The sequence below is a fragment of the Ambystoma mexicanum genome, chromosome 8 (assembly GCF_040938575.1).
Source record: "Ambystoma mexicanum isolate Mex_15411 chromosome 8, UKY_AmexF1_1, whole genome shotgun sequence".
Taxonomy (NCBI): Eukaryota; Metazoa; Chordata; class Amphibia; order Caudata; family Ambystomatidae; genus Ambystoma; species Ambystoma mexicanum.
The window spans coordinates 1,445,589,567-1,445,609,361 of record NC_090929.1 but is presented as its reverse complement, the minus strand read 5'-3'; the positions used below and the strand labels follow the sequence as shown (position 1 = coordinate 1,445,609,361).

Here is a 19,795-nt window from a genome sequence, read left to right as displayed (position 1 = left end):
AACAGTGACTTTGTGTTTAAAGGTTGGAAAGAGGCCTGAGCTTGTTGGGGAAGGGAACCCTAAGAGGCCCAACCAAGTTTGTTGTACTGTTGAAAGGATTGAAGCGTGGGGAAGGGAACCCCGGGAATCTTATAGGAGGAACTGTGTTACAATTATCCCATGGTATTTTTGAAAGAAGGAAGGGAACTTCAAGGAACTTAAGACACTGAATGTAGTTGGGATAACTACAAGGGGCCTGTGGAGAAGTCCTTACGAACAGCCCTGTTGACTGAACTCATTTGTGTGATATTGACCGAACAGCACCTAGTGAGAAGACCACCTGAAACCAACCATGGTTTCCATTATTTGTTGAACCACTATTTTTCTTGTTTTGAAAAGACTTCCTATCACATTTTGTACAGAGTAAGGGCAAGCATAGGTTTAGACACAGACTGACTTTTATTTCAGACTATTAGACAATGACGCCCATTAGAAACATCAGTCAAGGGAACTACCCCTTTAGAGTGAGGGCCAGTCAGGCATTACACCACCAACATGGAAAGTATCGATAATCGAAATTGATTTGTCATTATGGGAGATACACCTCTCTTACACCTATGCAGGACATTACCAGGCTATACGGCTAAGATAAAACAGTATCACAAGGATACAGCGAATAAAGCGCTAGTGCCGTGGCCTCAAGGAAGTTAGTTGTCAAAAATAGTATTGCAACATATAAATGACAATGTATTTGCATGCTAACTATAAGGGGAAAAAATTGCAGAAAAGTTTAGACATTTTAGAGTTGTGGAAAATGCATCAGAATGAGAAGGAAGACCCGGCAGACAAGGAGTGGATGCTTAATCATCCTTAGGAGGAGGACGTAATTCACTCCTCCCAAAGCTAATAGCATCACAGAAGAGAAACAGGGAATGTATACCTTAAAGAAACTGAAGGCAGCGGCGGGGTATGTTAATCCAATATATGCACCTCCTGCTTATGATAGTGAAAACAGTATGGAAGAAAGTAAGGTTAAGGAGCAAAAACATATCGACATGCAATGAATGTTAGGAGCGTGGCGAACAAAGGACACAGAAATAAAGGAGGAAGCCAAGAGACAAAAGGAGGGGAAGGGCAGAGTCAAGGAAGGGGTTGTAGTGCAAAACAAATGGATAGGAGGACATATATTACTAAGGTTAAATGGGAAGGGCATCAACTCCGTTAGAGAGAGGGAAGAAAGAGACCAATGGGAAGAGAAAGAGAAGGAACAAGAAACCATACAAAGAGGAGAAAGAGGAAACAAAGGGAAAAACTAAAAAGGTATAAGGAGCAAAAGAAAAAGCGAATAGATGCGAAGAAACATAGTGGAGTAGAAGCTCAGAGAAGGAAAACATATGTTGCAAAAAAGGCGAGAGGAAGAAGAGAATAGAGAAATGAAGAAAAGAAGAGCAAATGAGAAGCAGCAGGGAGCATAAGGACGATGAAGGAGACTATTTGGTTAACCAATGTATGGTGCCATTTAAAGCAAGAGAACGATGGGAAGAAGAGAGAGGGTAAGAGCAGCCCCAGAGGGAGCTGCAGGGAATACTTAGACTACAGACATGGGCTGATGAGCATGGGGCAGAAGACATAGGGTAAAGGATTGGAGATCTATATAGACAAACGAGGGACAAGGAGTTTTACAAAACTAAGGGAAATAATGAAGGGACATTGCCGGAAGGAGTGGGAAGCAGATTGGGGGCCACAGTGGCAAATGAACATAGGGCATTAACCTTAAGCTGGTTGGATTTTGATGATGAAGAAAAGGATGATAGTCATACCATGTCCACTCTGTTATTTATTAAAGAAGAATTAACTGACCTACGAACGAAATGAGCAGAAAAATGAGCTGTGCTTTGACAAGTTTTTAAATGCTATTATCCATATGGCTGAAGGTCTATGTTGCTCTCTGCCAACAACTGTGGCAGCAGCTGTGAAGACAAAGAGATTTAATGTTGGCTGTCAACTGAGACGTGAGGGCACTATTTGCTGCGGCAAGCCACAAACCTCCCAGGCAGAGTATATTTCTCATGGAGGGGGCGTCACTCAAGCTTTTTCAGATATAACTGCCGGGCTGATCCTATCCGTTTACCCCTGAGCCCCGCAGCAATAGACTCCCGGGACAGGAGGTTGCTGTTTTCGAGTAAACCTGATCGGCCTGTGACAGCCTCCCTTCTAACAGGTTGGACAACACAGGACTGCCCTTTAAGCCGTTTGTGGCCCAAAATCCTCTTTTACGTCCAACCTATGCTGCCCATTAGTAACTAGGAAGGAGGAGAGGACAGCCGATACAGAACTTGATCAACCAGACATCTTAGCCCCCTAGAGAAAACATAATATCATCTGTCGTTTTAAAGGTCTCATTCATGGTAACAAGAATTTATATAAGAGAACTTTAATTAAGGGTCTGAGTGGTATCTTGGGTGTGTCTGACATATCTTTTAAGGTTTTTACAGTGTCAAGTATTTTATTAGATTGTAGTTTTGTGGTGGGTGTACGTATAGTCTTTCTAATCTATATTTTCATACTTGTGTGTTAAATTGTATAACTGCCCTTTCAAACAGAGGAATTGAAGTGTATCAAGACTCCAAACACTTCCCTTGCCACTTATGACACCTGTCACTCATCCCTCCCATCACTCGATGAGGCTGATTCAAATAATAGTGAGGAGAGGCAAAGTAATTATGTCCTTCAGCCCCCCTGATCCTTGATCTTACAAAATCAGAATGAGAGAGTAAGCTTAATAAAGTGTTTGCCTTGTGTGAAGGTGGCTTGTCCAAGCGCGCTACTGAAGCGGTTTACAGTTGCATGTCACTTGTTGCCCCCTCTGGACTCTGAGTAGAGTTGATACCTTTGCCCCTAAATGGGGTATGGATATCCCAGGGGTGGTCGCTTGTGAGTCAGTGCAAGGGGATCCTCAGCAAAGTAAGCTGGCCTGTCTGGCAGGTCCACCCTTTAGCTACTCTCATTTGATGCCTCCAGCCCTTGTAAAACCTTTATCCTGTAACTTGGCCGGGTTCAAGAGTAAGAGAGAGGATTTGGAATGGCAGCCATTTCTAAATAATTCTGAAAATCATTTGTCTCCAAGAGGCATGGCTCTTGCAACCGGAAGGGATAATTGGCTATAAAGTGTTTAGCTCCCCAGAAAATAAGTCAATAAGGGTAAGGCCAAGTGGGGGCCTGCTGACATGTTTTAAAAACTCACTTTTTGGAGCCAAAACTTTAGTACAATCCGCATCATCTGACATTCTTACTGTGAAATGGGAGCTTGATACGCAAAATACTCTTGTTATTGTTAATATTTATTTGCGACCCTAGGGGGAAGCTACAGGTGTCCTATTAACTCACCTTGAAGAGCTAGAAAAGATGATGCATCTATGTAGCCCACATTAGTTTCATATAGTGCTAGCAGGTGATTTTAATACACAGCATGAAATTTTCAAAGAGTACACATTCCTTTATAAGACGATGATGAGCTATGGCGGATTCCCCCTCTCACAGTCAACCGTGTACCCCTAGGACCATCGACGTGTACCCTACGAATATGATTAGGGGGTATATGGCCTGTAATGGTAGGCTCTCCCGTGACATTCCCCCAAGGCCCACATACATCTCATGGAATTGCCAGACCCATATTGATTACATGTTATTACATGTAGAAAGTTGGTGGCTAGTGGTTGATTTTCAAGTTATCCAATGTATCGAAATTGACAACAACCCCCTTTTGATATCTTTTAGTCGTACCCCTAATCCTGGACAAGCATACGAGACCAGAAAGTTTGACATCCAGGGGGACAGGAGGAGGATCTTCTGAATATTGCTGGTAAAAAATAACTATATTAGTAGAATATATACATTATTAGTGTTGCTCCTTATATCATTTGTAGAATGGACTGGTTTTATCTCCCAGTGATTTTTGGCAGCAGTTGGCTTGTTTGTTAAATTCTATTTTGCCAACGCCAGGTACAAAGAGGTCTGAGAATGCTTTATCTCAAGCCGGGTGGTTTGCTTAGGAGTTGTCACCAAAAGAAGTCAGAATTACGGTCACTGGTGAAATCGATGGATCGTATGAGTTCTGAGGATTTTAGATCTGTAAAATGAGAATATAAATGATAACTGGGCAAAAAAAGGGAGATGTTCTGTAAAAAGAAATGGAAGTCACTCCAATTAGCAATTAGAAGCAAAAACTCTTTGTATTTTGGAAGCTGGTCTCCGTAGATACTAAGCGGTTGACTAAACCTTTCCCTGTATCTAAGGGTGTTAAGCAAGTCTGTGTTATCACTTCTGCTCTCTTTAGTTTATGCATAAACCAGATAGCCCTTGAGATCGAACAAAGTGACAAGGATGCCCCTTTGTTGGGAGGGAGGAAAATGGGAATCCTCCTATATGCCGACAATACGATATTTTGATTAGCAAAACAGGAACTGGCATCCCAAAGTCCCAGACCCTGTTTGATTCAATATCAGTAAGGCTGGGGATTGAAATCAATTTACGTAAAATGAAGGTTATGCTCTGGTCCAAGAGATGTGGGTCTGGTCCAAGTATTGCTTTTCCCCAATTCGTGACTAATGTGTTAGAGAGGGTACAATTCTATGATTATTTGTGGGTTTGTCTTGATGCAAGAGGTCACTGGGGGAAACATATTGAAATGTCTGCAATTAATTACACAAGGCAAGGGGTGGCTGTACAGGGCTTCATGCACTATTACGGGGAATGCAGTGCTTTCCGCACTGGAGGTTCTGAGGCCCTGTGCCAACTCGTCCGCCCTGTATGGCGCCGAGATATGGGGTCGCTCTGACCATGGGAGGTTGGAGCAGAAGGAAATAATTATGTTGAAAGAGTTCCTTTCTGTCTTAAAGAGTGCATTGTCTCTCCCTTTAAAATTAAAGCTAGGGGTGGACGGAGTGGTCTTTGACGCCAGACTGCGTCCCCTTGGGTTATCATAAACTGTGTACTTCACTTGCCCTTGGCACCTACAAATAATCCCTCCTGGATGTGCCTGCACAAGAAGGGGCCACTGCATTACCATGGGTTAACTATGTATTCAGTTTAAGTAGGAAACTTGGTTTTCCACTCAATATTTGCTTTTAACAATCAAGAGCGCATGATAAAGAAAGACTGCATTAAGCAAAAGTACAAGGACTGGCACTACAGGGTACAATTCTTGGAGATTGGTTTGGTAGGCACAAAAGCAAAATACCTTGAGCTGAAACATTCATTTGGCCATGACAAATACCTATCCTGCATTCGAGATAAGGAGACTTGTACCTTATTGTGAAAAGCGAGCATAGGGAAACTTCTTTTTGCCCCAGTCGTTAGCTCTTGGGGCAGAGTTGATTTTTTTTGTGTACAATCGGTGGGAATGGTGTTGAAGACCTTAGTCACTTTTTGTTTATATGTCCCTGGTGGAGCCTGCGCACTAAGTGGCGTGTTCCCACCTACAAAACCTATAATCTGAATGGTACTAAAGATGCCTAAAACATTTTCTTAAGCACCCAAAATAATGCTGTGCCTCCAATTCAATCATACTGTTTAAAAAGTGACTGCCGCTTAAGAAAGAAATGCACCTCGTCATTGAATTGCCATGCATGCATCCGTTTCTTTTATTGCTTTTATTGTTGTTATTGTGCTTTATATGTTTATATTGTATTTGAGTGTTGACATTTTGTGCTTTTATGGCATGTGCTGAAAATCAACTTATTTTACTACTACTAATCATATGAGTTGGGGTAAAATGATGTCAGACGAAGAGAGGGAACAAAACCACAGGGCACAAAGAGAAGGTGCATGCAGTTTTTCAATAGACCCAAGCATGGAAAAAGGAGCAAAATGGTCAAATGTAGAAGACCTTAAAGAAAAAACAGCGGAACCAACACCATATTCTGAACGACCACCAGCACGATTGCGCAGTGCAGGGGATATATCCCTGCCATATGTGAGCCGATTAAGGTCACTGCCAGGCCAAAGACAGACAGGCAAAACTAGCCCCAATTGAAGAATGAAGAGGCTAGGTGGGTATGATTATGGGCGAGGGTTTTCACAATTCCCATTATTCGAGAGGGAGGATGACCACAATATATTCCATGGCCACAGATGGATAAGGAACATTTAAAGCGTAAATTGCCTAGTTTGACGGCAGGTGCAGGAAAATGGATTCATGAGTTAGAACTAATTACTGCGTAAATGACGTTAGCAGTGGGTGACATAAAAGGTCTATTGGCAGCCATTCTATGGTAGGGAGCTGATTACATTTGGAAGTGAGCAGGGTATACATGTGTAACAGCACCAAACATGACACGATGGAGTGCCATTTAATAACTGTTAGGCAGACGTATGAAGAGAGCTTATAGTACAGTATCCCGACACATCAGACATGGGTGCAATTATGTCTAGGAAAATGGGGGGAGGATGAGGACCCTGTTGCCTTTATTCAAGAGATTCAAGAACGCTGGAGGCTGGAGACTCGTGAACCGTGGGACAAAACTGTGGCATTATTTTACCACTTTTTATGTCGGGGTCTGTCTGAGCCAGTGCAAAGGTAGATGAAGAAGCAGGTGGGAATGGAGGCAAGAAAATCTGATCATTGTCGATTATTACAAGAGAAGAACAAGGAAAAAGCTGACGGTAGAAAGCAAGCGGAAGTAAAGTTAACCCAGAAACCATTATCAAAGTTTGCCATAGGAGGAGCGGTATTGACAAGTGGTGAAAGTGTGGTAGCACAAGGGGTGCAGCCAGTACAGACAGGTAACGTGGGGTATCCTATGGATCAAAGTGGATATAACCTTTGGCCACGAGGAAGAGGGAATGCATTCAGAGGAGGGCGAGAGGGATTTTTCAGAATGCCCAAGGAGGAGGAGGCTGTAATGGAGGACAGCCGCAACAATGTTGGAATTGTGAGAGAATGGGGCATACAGCCTGAACATGTAGGAGCACAGGAGGAGGCATGCAACAAAACTGGCAGGTTCCAAGAGGGGGGGGGGGGTGGGCTACTTTCCACAGTATAATCCAGAATCACAAGAATATTATGCCCACGATCACACACAGAATCAGAGGCATACACCACAAATACAGCAAGTACAACATAACCCAGCATAAGTGCAGATGCCACAAGAGTATCTTCAGCAAGCGCCTATACAAACCCAGGAAACAGCATCTATACCCACGATAGGGAGTGAAACCGTGGTAGGAGAAAATCCCTTCACAGGTACTGGGATGAACTTATACCTACAATAGGACAGTCCTCAGAATGACCTGATGTGTTCAGTACTATCAGTGACATCGGACCCCCAAAAGGAACCAAGGGTCAGGGTGCCGATAGGAGGCAAGACATTTCCATTTCTTGTAGACACTGTAGCGCTGTGTTCAAGAGGGTAAATATACAATGTCTGGTATTGCCATGAATGCACAGGGATTTTCTGGGACGACATTTGTTCCTTTCACTGATGAGTTACCAATTTCTATAGGGGAACACAGCGTATCTATGCCATAGCTCTCCCAACAAACGCCAGTTCACATATTAGGGCGGACCTTAATGACAAAATTAAACATGAAAACATCTTTTACGGACAAAGGGATTGTGTGTTCTACTCAAGCAAAACATTTCATGAATATAAAAGAACTTATATTAGCATTGAGAGGATCCTCTAGATCCGGAAGTATTTTTGTATGGAGTAACTGTCCTGTTGACATCGCTCCCCAGACTAGTGGGTAAAGTATTGAAATATCTGACGAATTTTTGTTCATGCCAGAAATACCATTGCATAGTGAAGATTAGCAGATAATTCCTCTAGAGTTAGAAGCAGCAGTGGTCAGAGAGGAAAGTGTGGTTGTTCATAGGACAGATGATGGAGGAAGTGGATAGAGAGCAATAATAGCTCTCAGGGAAGGATACAGATTGACAGATTTGAAAGATGAGGAATTATTCAGAGACAATTATTCAGACGACTAATTGGTATTTTTCATAAGCCTTACATATTGGATTAAAGTAGAAACCACAGGCATCCCACGGGGGATGGCATTGGGAGACAGAAACCGTCATACTTTATAGGAGGATTTAGAAAAGGTACCAAGCCTTTTGTGGACTAGTAGTCATTATGATGTAGGTCTACTGAAAGGGGTTGGAGCAGTCAAAATTCAGCTCAAGCCTGGAGCTAAATTGCCACGAGCAAAACAGTATCACATGTCTAGAGAAGCTGATGAGGGTATATTTCAAAAGATTTCCGCTTTAATGAAGCAAGGAATATTGGTACCATCAGACTCTCCATGCAGCACGGCTGTGTACCCTGTTAAGAAATCGAAAGGGGGGGTCATGGATATTTATTCAGGATCTCCGCCCTCTTAATAATATTGTTGTACCAGAGTTTCCTCTGGCTCCAAACCCAGCTACAATAGTATGCAATACCCCACCAACAGCCAAGAATTTTACTGTATTAGATTTAAAAAATGTGTTCTTCTCAATTCCCCTCCATGAGGGCTCACAGGATTTGACTTCATTTTCATATAGAAATATCCGACTGAAACATGCTTGTTTGCCCTAGGGGTACTGTGAGTCCCCCTCGATCTTTAACAGAGTCCTCCAAATGGATCTGGGTAATGTACAGCTTGAGAGTACGATAATTGAATATGTAGATGAAATTTTAGTGTGCATTGAGGCAGAAGAAAGATGCAGAAAAGCTCATGACTATATTAGCTGAGAAAGGATATAAAGTGGACAAAGAGAAATTACAATATTATTAGGAAGAGGTTGTATACATAGGACAGTTGATCCCTCATGAGGGGAGAAAAGTGACACCCAAAAGAGCAAAGGCTATTCAGAAGACTCCCCAACCAAAAACCATAAGAGTAATACAACAATTTTTAGGCCTATGTAATTATTGTAGGGCCTGGGTTTTTGATTACAGCACATATATTCAACCACTTTTAAAGGGACTTAAGGAAGCACAGGCAGACAAGAAAAAGATAATACAACAGAGAAAATGACTGAAGGATTTGAAGAATTAAAAACCGGCGATTTGTACAGTGCCTGTGCTAGGAATTTCAGATTAGAATGAAGAGTTCTATTAATTTTCACACTCCAATGGTGTAGTGATGACAGCAGTTTTGACACAGAAAGCAACTTTAGGACATGGGCACAAACCACTAGCATATTACAGTGGAATTTTAGACCCAGTAATGCAGGGACAATACACTTGCGAACAAGCTTTAGCTGCTGCCGCATTTGCAATTGAAAACGCTGCAAGTATTACAATGGGATGCTCAATGGCGTTATTTGTCGGACACTCCGTATTTGCTATATTAGAGAAAACTAAAAGTACATGTACTGTAGGGAAGGCATGGTATCACAAGTATGGCACTGACACAATTGATACAATTTGTAAAACCTTTATTGAAAATGTTGGGGTTGGAAGAACTCCTATTCTGCCCTATAACTTAGATGGGAGTAGTCGCAACCATCCAACGATAAACAAAAAAGTCCTAGTGGAGTCCGTCAATTCAAAATGGCCTATGCTAACAAACACCTAATGCCTGCCCTATCTCTTGTACATAAAGTGTAAAAAGGAAAAATGTATGCAATGGAAAAATCAGTGTTCAAAAGAATAAAAAGGTAGTTGAACCATCTCTCCTCACGTTAAACCTCACAGAGTAAGGCTGTCATTGTAGGCAGGATGACACTCTCTGGCTCGGTTTCTAACACACTAAGCAGTTTCAAAACTATGGATCGAGGCTCGCCTGGCCTTCCACATTAAAGTCTCATTCATGACTCAAAATTGTATTCCAACGTAAATTTCACAAAGGTCCCCCTCTGCCGGGCTCAGACCTTCCAGCACGCAGTTCACGTAGGTCCCCCTCTGCCTGGCTCAGACCTCTCATGTCACAATTCAACACAAACTTCCCAGGACTCCCTTCCCTCAAGCTTATTGTACTTCGGGTCTCCCTCAATCGGACTCAGACCCCTTTCGGATGTTGAAGACTTTCAAATGTGCGTGGTTGTTACAGACCACCGCAGGACCACTTCGATTCAGCGTTCATGTTTACCCTTGCTTAATTCATGCCTGCTTTATAGCTTCAAACAATGTACCTTTCACAGAGACTTTCGAATGGGCTACTTCCTTTCGTCGGACCGCTGTGTTACTTAGTATAGCTGATCTCCCAGATGCCTTTTACTTCAAAGTTACATTAACAGGTTCGCCTTTCTTCACGTCTCATCCACGCGCATGCAGTCTTCACTTGTGATATGATGTTGCTACTTCATTCAGTTTGACACAAACCGGTCTCAGGTTGCTTACCAACTCACCGGCTATGTACGCTTCTTTCTTGTTTTGCTACTTCCAATTCACAAGTCTAGATTAGTACCAGAGGCTTGGCCTCGCCTCCCCAACTCTGCCGTTCACCCGTGAGTGTCGGTGGCATCCTTGAAACACAATGCAATCTTCACTTGTGGTATCTGGCTTTCTCCACATGTCTTTCGCGGTCTGCAGGCAACAACCTCCAGTAGGGAACCCTTGGGGCTTTTGGCCTGCTGCTTTCATCCCCTGGTCCCTTGCTCTGCTCCAGGGGGGGTGCCTTTGTCCCGGAAGTTCTGTTCTTACTTGTGTTCCGCCTTGCTCATAGTGTGTCTTGAGGTGTTGCCTTTTATTCTTGTGAGGAGAGCTAACGGGTATCAGGTGTATGCACTTTGGATAAAGTGGCTAACTTTGCCTGACCATATTAACAGGAATTGTCCAGTATGATGTGAGACAGTTAGTCTGGTTAATCTTAGTCACCCGCTTCCTCATCCCAGTGTTTGTGTAAAAAAAGGTGAGAGGGGACTTCGGAAAATCCTACAAAGTAGGATGGGGGAGATGAACAAAAAAGGGGGGAATACCATGTCTCAACACAGGCTGTATCACCCCCACTTCCCAAAGACCCCTCACACAGGTGATCCTCCCGCACTGGCCCACCCCCAGGGTCTGGATCCAAAGGCGATGGCCATGCCCTGACCACTTTTCGAGAGAGATCCCTGGGGACTAGCGGGTAAGACATCCTTTGGTTTCTCACACTACACAAATAGCATTAGGCTATAAGGTCATCATTTCAAACCCAGTGATTTAAAATGGTTAGATGTAGAGCAGTGAATCCAGTGACATTTCTAGCAGAATAAGTAGGGAAAGAGCATAATATGCATGATTATACAACGTATACTGAATTCTATGATGATATTCCCCATGTTGGAGAAAATGCTCTTGTGGGCGGGAGGTTCTATTTAGCGATGTTTCTTCAAAAATGTATCAAACGACTGGTGAAAGGCATATTGGAACAGCAGTAGTGAAATTGAATCAGGAGGGTGAATTTGAGCTAGTGACAAGTGCGAGATTGCCTTTGCATTGATCAGCAACGGCTGCAGTGTTAGTGGTGCTCATCGCCACACTCCAGAGATACGAGGACGAGGAAGTGACGCTGTACTCTGACTCCGGCTAAGTGACATCACTGGAAAAGGAGGGGTTTCTTCAGGGCAGACGGCTTGGCTGTGCAACGTGCGCCACTATTGGATAAGCTTATTAAAGTACTAAAGCTTCCATTGGCTATCGCAGTCATGAAGTGTGCAGCCCATACTAAAAGGGCAGACATGATTTCTCACAGTAACAAAGTCGCAGACTTATAAGCGAAAAAAGGCAGCGTATTTCCCAACCATTTCTAATTTTGTTACAGAGAGTCTGAAACAATGGTCAGGACGGTGCACGATAATCAAGGAAGGGTTTAATATGGTATCCATTGTACAATTAATTGAGTTACAAGGTCATGCACCACAGGAAGAACAATATCTTTGGAAATAACAGGGGTGTTCTTTATCCCCCACTGAAGCTTTATGGAGACAAGATAGTACTAGAAACCCAATTATGCCTCTAACATAATATTTCCAAGATGGGGTGTGTGCGAAGTCCTGCGGTCTGACAATGGACCACATTTTGTAAATTAGTTGTTCAAGCAGATAGTTCTCCTATTAGGCATAAAGCACAGGTTCTCTTCTGCCTATAACCCATAGGCGAATTTGTGAACGATGAAACTGAATCCTAAAGCAAAGGATAGCGAAGATTAAAATGACGCTGAAGAAAGGGTGGCTGCATTGTCTGCACCTTGCTTTATTTGCCCTGAGGAACCAGCCTTGTTCAGATCACCACCAAACTCCACATGAGTTGCTGACTGGACATCGAATGAGAATACCCCTTGCTCCTCCCACACAAGTGGAAACTGACACCCACAGTGTAGCGAAGGCTTTGGGTGATGAAATGCATGTTTATTTAACAAATATGACTGCTAGTGTCTCATTTCTCAACAGATCAAACATCGGAGGGAAGGGTCAAAGAAAATGGCCAACCCCGTGATATTGACACTTTACTTAAGCAGCCTAGTTTGTACCCAGGGGACCAGGTGTTAGCACAAAGCTTTGTGCGTATCTTGAATAAGCCCCGTTTCGAAGGACCATACTTAGTAGAAGAGGTCACACCCACTGCCATTAAACTAAAGGGAATAAGAGACTTGCTACACCTGACTGACGTGAAGACCTACAAAGGAGAGACCCCAACCCCTCCGAGACCCGCTGACTGCAAAGCAGGATGAGAAGTTCTGTGCATGCAGACCAAATCGGTTACCAAGGGAAAGGTTAAAGAATTCACAGATTAAAGAAAAACATTCTGGAACAATTAGACGCTCCCTAAAAGGTTTAAGTAGGAAGTGAAGTGACTTGCCGCCGTTCGAGAAACCTTTTATCAATTAAAACTCAAAACAGACTATACGACAACCAGGAGAAATGACAATTACAGAGCACATCTTACACTGCTTGAGATATTACAGTGATAATGGAACCAAGAGTCAACAGCAAAGCAATAGTATATCTGTATATATCTTTTCATGAAGCCCAGAATTATAACATGATGCACCCTTCTGAATGTACTTTACACCTATATTCTTCAGTCTTATCCGGCTTAGCAAGACAACCCGTGCATTCGGCTACATTTTTTAAGGATCCTAAAAACTGTCCTATTTATCGCAGAATAGTTGTTGCAGTTTTAATCGAGTATTTGATGCTGCCAAACATAAAATCTAAAATATAAACGAAAGTGAATAAACAATTAAAAAAACGGGAATTTTCCAGTATATAAAACGCACATTCCCAAGGAGACCAGCTACTCCACAAGAGATTACGTGGCATTTGAATAATATGGCATTTCATTTTCTAGTTGCACTTTGTTTTATGACATTTGTTTATGATTTACGTATTTCATCAGGTATTGTTTTATAAAGTGAAAACCTGAAAATGAGACATCCCTTTCTCTCCGTAACAAAGGTGCAAGTAATATTTTCCGTGGTATATTTGAACAAATTGATCGATCCAAACAAGATCATGAAAAAATAAATACATATCTTAATAATAAGGTCAATTTAAAGCACGGTATCAGCATATGAAAGGGGTGGGGGAGAGAACATCGAATGAAAGCTGCTACGTATGCTCCCCCAATCCCTTATGCCATGAATGTTGCCAAAACATTTATTGCAAAAGAAATACCTGCACACGATGCAAAGTGCCTTAGCCATCTGGCAGTGTGCACAGCAAGAGGACAATTTGAAGGAAGATGGGCAGACAACCCTACGATGGTGATCAAAACTAATTTCCATATGAAGATGCGTATGTAAGAAGATGGAGAAAGAGAGACTGGTTGAGCAGAATGCTCATATATTCATAATTGACAGGAGAACAAGTAAATATTTCAGAAATGAGGAGGCTGGGATGTTCAGATATACAAGAAACAACAGGATTACCACAATGCTGGGAGAGGCCTCATCTATTGGTATATGGACTAGTTGCCGCCACCACCACAGGATGGGAAGAAAGACTGTTATCATGCACTGCGCATTTAATGATGAAGGAATCAGTAAGCATAGTGCAAATAGTAAACAACATATGCCTAAAGTCATGGGCCAAGTATTCTAAGATACAATAATGGTTTCACAATGAACCAGGACCGGTGTCCATAATAATCTATACAGAATGCGACAATGTGCTTTAGGAACAAAGGCTTTGTTCCAGTTGTAGAAAATAAAGGATGCAAGCATGTGCTCGAAGTATCAGGAATGAATGCTGGAACTGCTGTGCTACTGGATCGTTATTGGAACTGTGGATCCAGAGTTTATATGCAGCTGCCTAAAAACTGGGGAGGAATATGCTCTATTGTGATCATACATGAGCTAAATATTGATGAGTTTCCAAAAAAGGATGCACACCAAAGGAAGAGGAGGTCACGTAGAAGACGCTTTTGATGACATTCCGACATTCCTGGAGAGCATAGATTATTCAGCAAGACAGCAGTGATATTTACGTCTATATTCATGCCAGGACTACAGACTTTGGTGAACACCACATGGTTACAGATAACCAAATGGGAGTTGCTACAAACGATCAGTATGACAATAAAAGGATGTAACGCGATCAGAAAAGAACTGAGGGCAATCAGGTTGATGACCCTCCAGAACAGGTATGTTTTGGATATAATTACCGCAATGAAAGGAGGCATTTGCGCAAAAATCAGGCCTTCTTGCTGCACATTCATACCTGCCCACGCTGGAGAAAATCTGGAACCCTGATAGAGTCGATAACTATATTGACAATCCTGCATACGAAAATGTAAGAAGAAGCTGATGAGGTAGATGAAGACGATTGGTTCTCATCCTTGTTTTCATGGGTTCCGACCTGGATGACGTATGCCTTCAAACTACTTGGAGCAATACTAGTATTGAAATTGCTAGGATTGATTCTGTCTTATAAGGATGCTTATAGGACAATGTAAGAAAACTGCAAAGAAAGCTATTGGCAAGAAGATAATGATCGATGTGCAAGGTGGTCACACACCACAGACTGAAGACACCACCTGTGAAAACAAAGAAAAGTTTGTTGGCACAGGAATGAGGTTTACTACCCAAAGGATCGCAATAACTATATTGGACATTGGGTAGTATGCCAGCCCACCAGTGAATGTTGTGTGCAATACCTGGAGTGTGGATAAGCATATGTAGAATGCAGGTGACCTGAGGGGGGATGACAAAGGTGTGCATCCCGAAGAAGTCAAGATGGACAGAAGAGAAGAAAATTGAGGAAGAGGAAGTGGTCGAGGACTCGACCAGAGGGGGAAGAGGAACAGGCAAATGCGTCATTGTTAAACTCTGCCCCCTCACCTCTGTCATGTTGGAACGACAGTGAAAGGGTTGTATGTTTGACATAAAGCATAGTCCCGATGCTACATGGAGTGTGTGAGAGACGCGTTGCACTCAGACAACTATATCGAATGTACCCTCCCACTGAGACAGTAGACGGATGTTGACATACCGCAATGAACATTGAAGAACTGTAAAGAATATCTAACAGCTGCAGAGTGACGTCTTGAAGTAAAGACACAGACACACCGAAACGATCTATGAATATTCAAAAGAATAAAAGATGTAACTGAAGCAACAAGAGAAACATGTAATGAAGTCTGAGGAACTCATGAGTATTAAAGAAACAAGTGGGAAGAGGTGAAGTAAATGTATATACGCGGAAATGCAAGGTAAAGGAGACATATAGAAGCTTGCTGCGATATAAACTATAATGTGACTAAAGCGGCCATGGGGAAAAGATGGACATCAGTCTTGTATTAAATCTAACCAAGCTACCTCAGAAACCAACCAAGGCCGCAGAGACAGGAGACGCTGGAAAAATAGCTTTGTATGAAGGATGGAGAGAAGCCTCTTGGCGTGGGATCAAGGACGCCGATCACAGAATAATTGCAAGGCACAGAGGGAGTCAAGAGGATAAGCCGTGGGCATGAAACTTATTTCTTTTAGATTCAGCTAAGAAGAAAACATCCACAAGTGCTAAGTATTGGATAATGAAAAATACAGAAACCATATGTGAGATGGAGTGATTAAGTCTCCAGAGGCCAAGAGGAGTAATAAAACTTAGTACAATTAAATCAAATAGCAGTAAATAAGAGGTAGAAATGGGCAAATTCATGGTCTCCTCACACGTGACTCAGAGGGTGAAAACAAGGGCCATTAGGATGAAGATAAGGGTGTGCCCACACTCCCTCAAAGATCCCAGAGCAAAAAACAGGCTGCAAGGTCAACTACAAAAGAGAAACTTTGGATAAGGGCCGGGTTGATGAGAAATGATGGATGTATTGGAGCAAGTTGGTAGTAATCCGACGTTGTTCTCTCCACCTGGGTTTCATTTGGCTTATGCACTGCTAACGAGCTGAAAGTCCAAGGTTGGGAGGGAATGGCAACCAATCATATGGGTCCATGTAGCAACCTGCTATACAAAGTTGCACAGGCCAATCCGCTACTATATTCTGTTTATAATCAGCATTAACAGTATTAACAGGTAGTTCAAGGTATGCCTACTAGATAAGGGAAAGCCAATGAAATTATTAGCACACATATACTATAGGTACATATGTTCCATAACCAACCCATCCCTTCAAGAGGTTTTAAGTTTGCCACATAGGATGGCGTCATTGCTGACGCATATTGAGGTATAAAGCCTTTGTGTAATTAAAATTGTGTGTGTGAGGACTACTGCTTGTGGTTTGCAGATTGCCTTACTTTATTTTGAAGGGACAATAGAGTAGTACTTTGCCATATTATTTGGGTCGGTCTGGTTATTTGAGTCTGGGGTCATTTAGTATGGTAATGTCATGCGCTGCACTGCATCTTGGCGTATTTGGCCAAGGTTCCGTTTCCATTCACGGTAACTTTGTAAGTAAGGTGCTGCGCGCGGCCGCTTCCGGATGCGCGCTGACACTTCACGTATGGTGTCGCGTACGTCCGCATGGTCTATTCTTCCACTCCGGACATACGCTGACCTATTTAGCCGCTCCCCCTTCACAACGCTTTGCGTTGCAACCTCCTACGGCCAGCTACCCGCTTCGCTGTCGCCCGTTGCGATACGCTGTTTGCTCTTTTCTACTCGTGCTTTCTCCCTTTCTCTCCCACTGTTCTGGCTGGAGCGCGCTTCTATTTCTCCTGCTTACTTTTTTGTCTGCCTGGTTCCTGCTCCCTTCTGTTCCTTTTCTCCCTCTGCCTTACCTTCTCTCCATTCCTTGGTCTGCTTCTATTTCTTTCTCCCAGGATTCCCCTTTGCTAACTTGGTGCCTAGTTATGCCACTGCATCCCATTCTCTCCTCAATCAGCACCCTTGTGCTACTACCATTCAAAGTGGAGCCCAGTTTCCAGGAGGATCCCGTTGTCACCAGCAGGAGTTTTTTCTGCCACTTACGGCTTTTTCCCCCCTCATTGTCCCTCCCAGGAACGGGATCACAGTGAGGTGCCTTTCACTAGCCTTCATTGTGGCTTCCTCTCGTGTGAGACACACACGTCCAACGAAGAGGGGGAAGGATTACAGATCCCGGAGATCCCTCAGTCCTGAGGACAATGACAGCTGTAATACAGGTGAGGAGGGGGAAGAAGAGGGGAGTTGGGCCTCTACGGATATACAGAACACAGAGTCTGACAGGTAATTACACTCTGCGTATACTAAATGTGTCAAGGTGTTATTGCACAAGACTATTGTTAGTCGCCTGCCAAGCCACTGCAGAAAGGTTTTGTGTTGCTGTCCCAGAATTGCATATGGTCTTGGGTCCCGTGCCCGTTGGGCCTAGAGACCCAAGCTACTCCTCACTGATGAGGCCCAACAAGGCCGAAACATGTTTGGGGATGCTTGTGGTCTTGTGCAGAAGAGATGTGACCAAGCAGTTTGGGCTGGACTGCCCCTTTAGGGGTGGGACCAAGTCTGATTTGCATATGGTCTTTTACCTTTTGTAGTATCTTGGCAGGCGAAGAACAAAGGTCTGTAGGGTTGCCCAAAGCAATGCCAGAAGTTAAGATTAATTCTAAACCTTCCAGCCATCACCTCTTTTGTTTTGCTGTAGTCACCCCTCAAATTATTCCCATACTTTCACTAATTCCCCATCCGAGCAAAAAACAAAGGAGAAACATGGCCCGAAAAGTGAATAAAGACTAACCTCACTTGGGGTAAGCAGGATAGCAAAAATATATCAATTTCTTCGAGGACGCACTTGAATGTATTCTGACTGGAATACCAGCAAACTTGCCAACTGACGAAGTATGGTTGGAGAAGTAGGAAAGTCTAACTGAAAAGATGCAGGGCAAGGCATCATTTTAAAAACAACACGTAAGCTCCGGCCTGCGCACAGCAATCAGAAAACACACACGCAAACACATGTGCAATGTTCTGCAGTCATTGAAATAAAGTTATAACTGACAAAGCCCGAGATGAAGATGTCTAAATATAAAAAAGCATCCTGCAACTCTTATAAAAATGGTTAAACTGCAATCATAAAAAATGTCATATGGAAAATGTAACATCCAAGGGCACAGAAAAAAGTAATTTAAAGAAGAAATGGGGAGAAAACCAAAACCTGAATCAAGAATCAGCTATAGGTTTGAGCTTTGACATCTGTATTCTACCCATCCCACCTCACTCAAAATGAGATGTAAAAACAGATAGCATGATTTCTCACACAGATGAACTGGTGTAGGCTCTGCCATAAAGATAACAACTGGCCTGCAACTTAGTCCCAGGAAAGCTGGACCTGATATACCTCCTAAGCCAGTGTTTTTATGGGTTGCATCTCTGTATGATGGGCTTAAGATAATGAACTAATGGGTATTCAGCATATCTGTGGTGCCTAATCTGATATTTCCATCTCCCTGGCCCACCATGAATCAGAAAAAGAAAATACATGGAAAAACATTGAGGAAGCTGCTCCACTCGAGGACAGTTCCCAAAATCGGTTTTTAACCATCTGTTTAAAGTATTGTGCTTTGATTTTATTATTGTTTTCCTGGCATAACAACTGTGCAGCAGTATGTTTTGACATGTTTGGATGTATGAAGGTATTGAATGTCTGAAGGTTCTGAGCGACTGCTTATTCCTCCGGCAGTGCTGAGGGGATCCTCTGGGCTCAGACGACCCACCAGTCCTCTTTTCTGTGTCCTGGGCTCAGCCTCCGCCTCCCGCCTCGCTTTCATACCGCTCCAGGCACTGATGTGCTGGATCGGCCGCCCGCGCTTAAGGCAAGCCCGCCTGTGCCCGTCCGTGCAGGGGCGTGCTGGAAGGGCTACCTAGATAGAAATTTATTAATTTCCTTAGCCCACCCCAGCACCAGATGGCCAATTGGCTGGAACCATAACACAACCCCACCCACCCCCTCTCCCACCAGAAGCACTCCTAGCAGCGAGCCCACGCTGGATAACCCTACTCTGTGCCTGCTTAACACAAGGTCCCTTCCTGCTCACTCGGGTGAAATCTGGGACCTGTTAATTAATAGGCAACCAGCTCTTTTATGCCTAACTGAAACTTGGCTGACACCGAGCTCGGCACCTACAGTAGTGCAAGCTCTCCCCCCCAACTACCGCATCACTCACTATGATCGCCCCCCCCCCCCCAGCGCGGTGGAGGCATTGCAGTTATTTTCAGAGACAAATACACGGTGAGCCAGATACCTTGCTCGCATACACTTAATATGGAAGCCCTCCTCTGCCGATGCGAGCTATCGACATCATGTGCCACCCACCTCCTGCTTATTTACCGCCCCCCAGGCCCTATGGGAACTTTTGGGAAGGACTTAGCTGACCTTATTGCCGCCCTAAACCTGCAGTATACCAATCTTGTGGTATTAGGTGATTTTAATTTGCATTTTAACCCTCCAAGATCAGATGAACTAAACTTGCTTTTAGATAGCCT

General features: G+C 43.3%; 1 protein-coding gene across 7 annotated transcripts in view; it reads right to left on the bottom strand.

Moving 5' to 3' along the window:
- LDB1 (LIM domain binding 1) overlaps positions 1-19,795 on the bottom strand; it is a 590,338-nt gene that overhangs the window by 482,176 nt on the left and 88,367 nt on the right. The window lies entirely within an intron of this gene.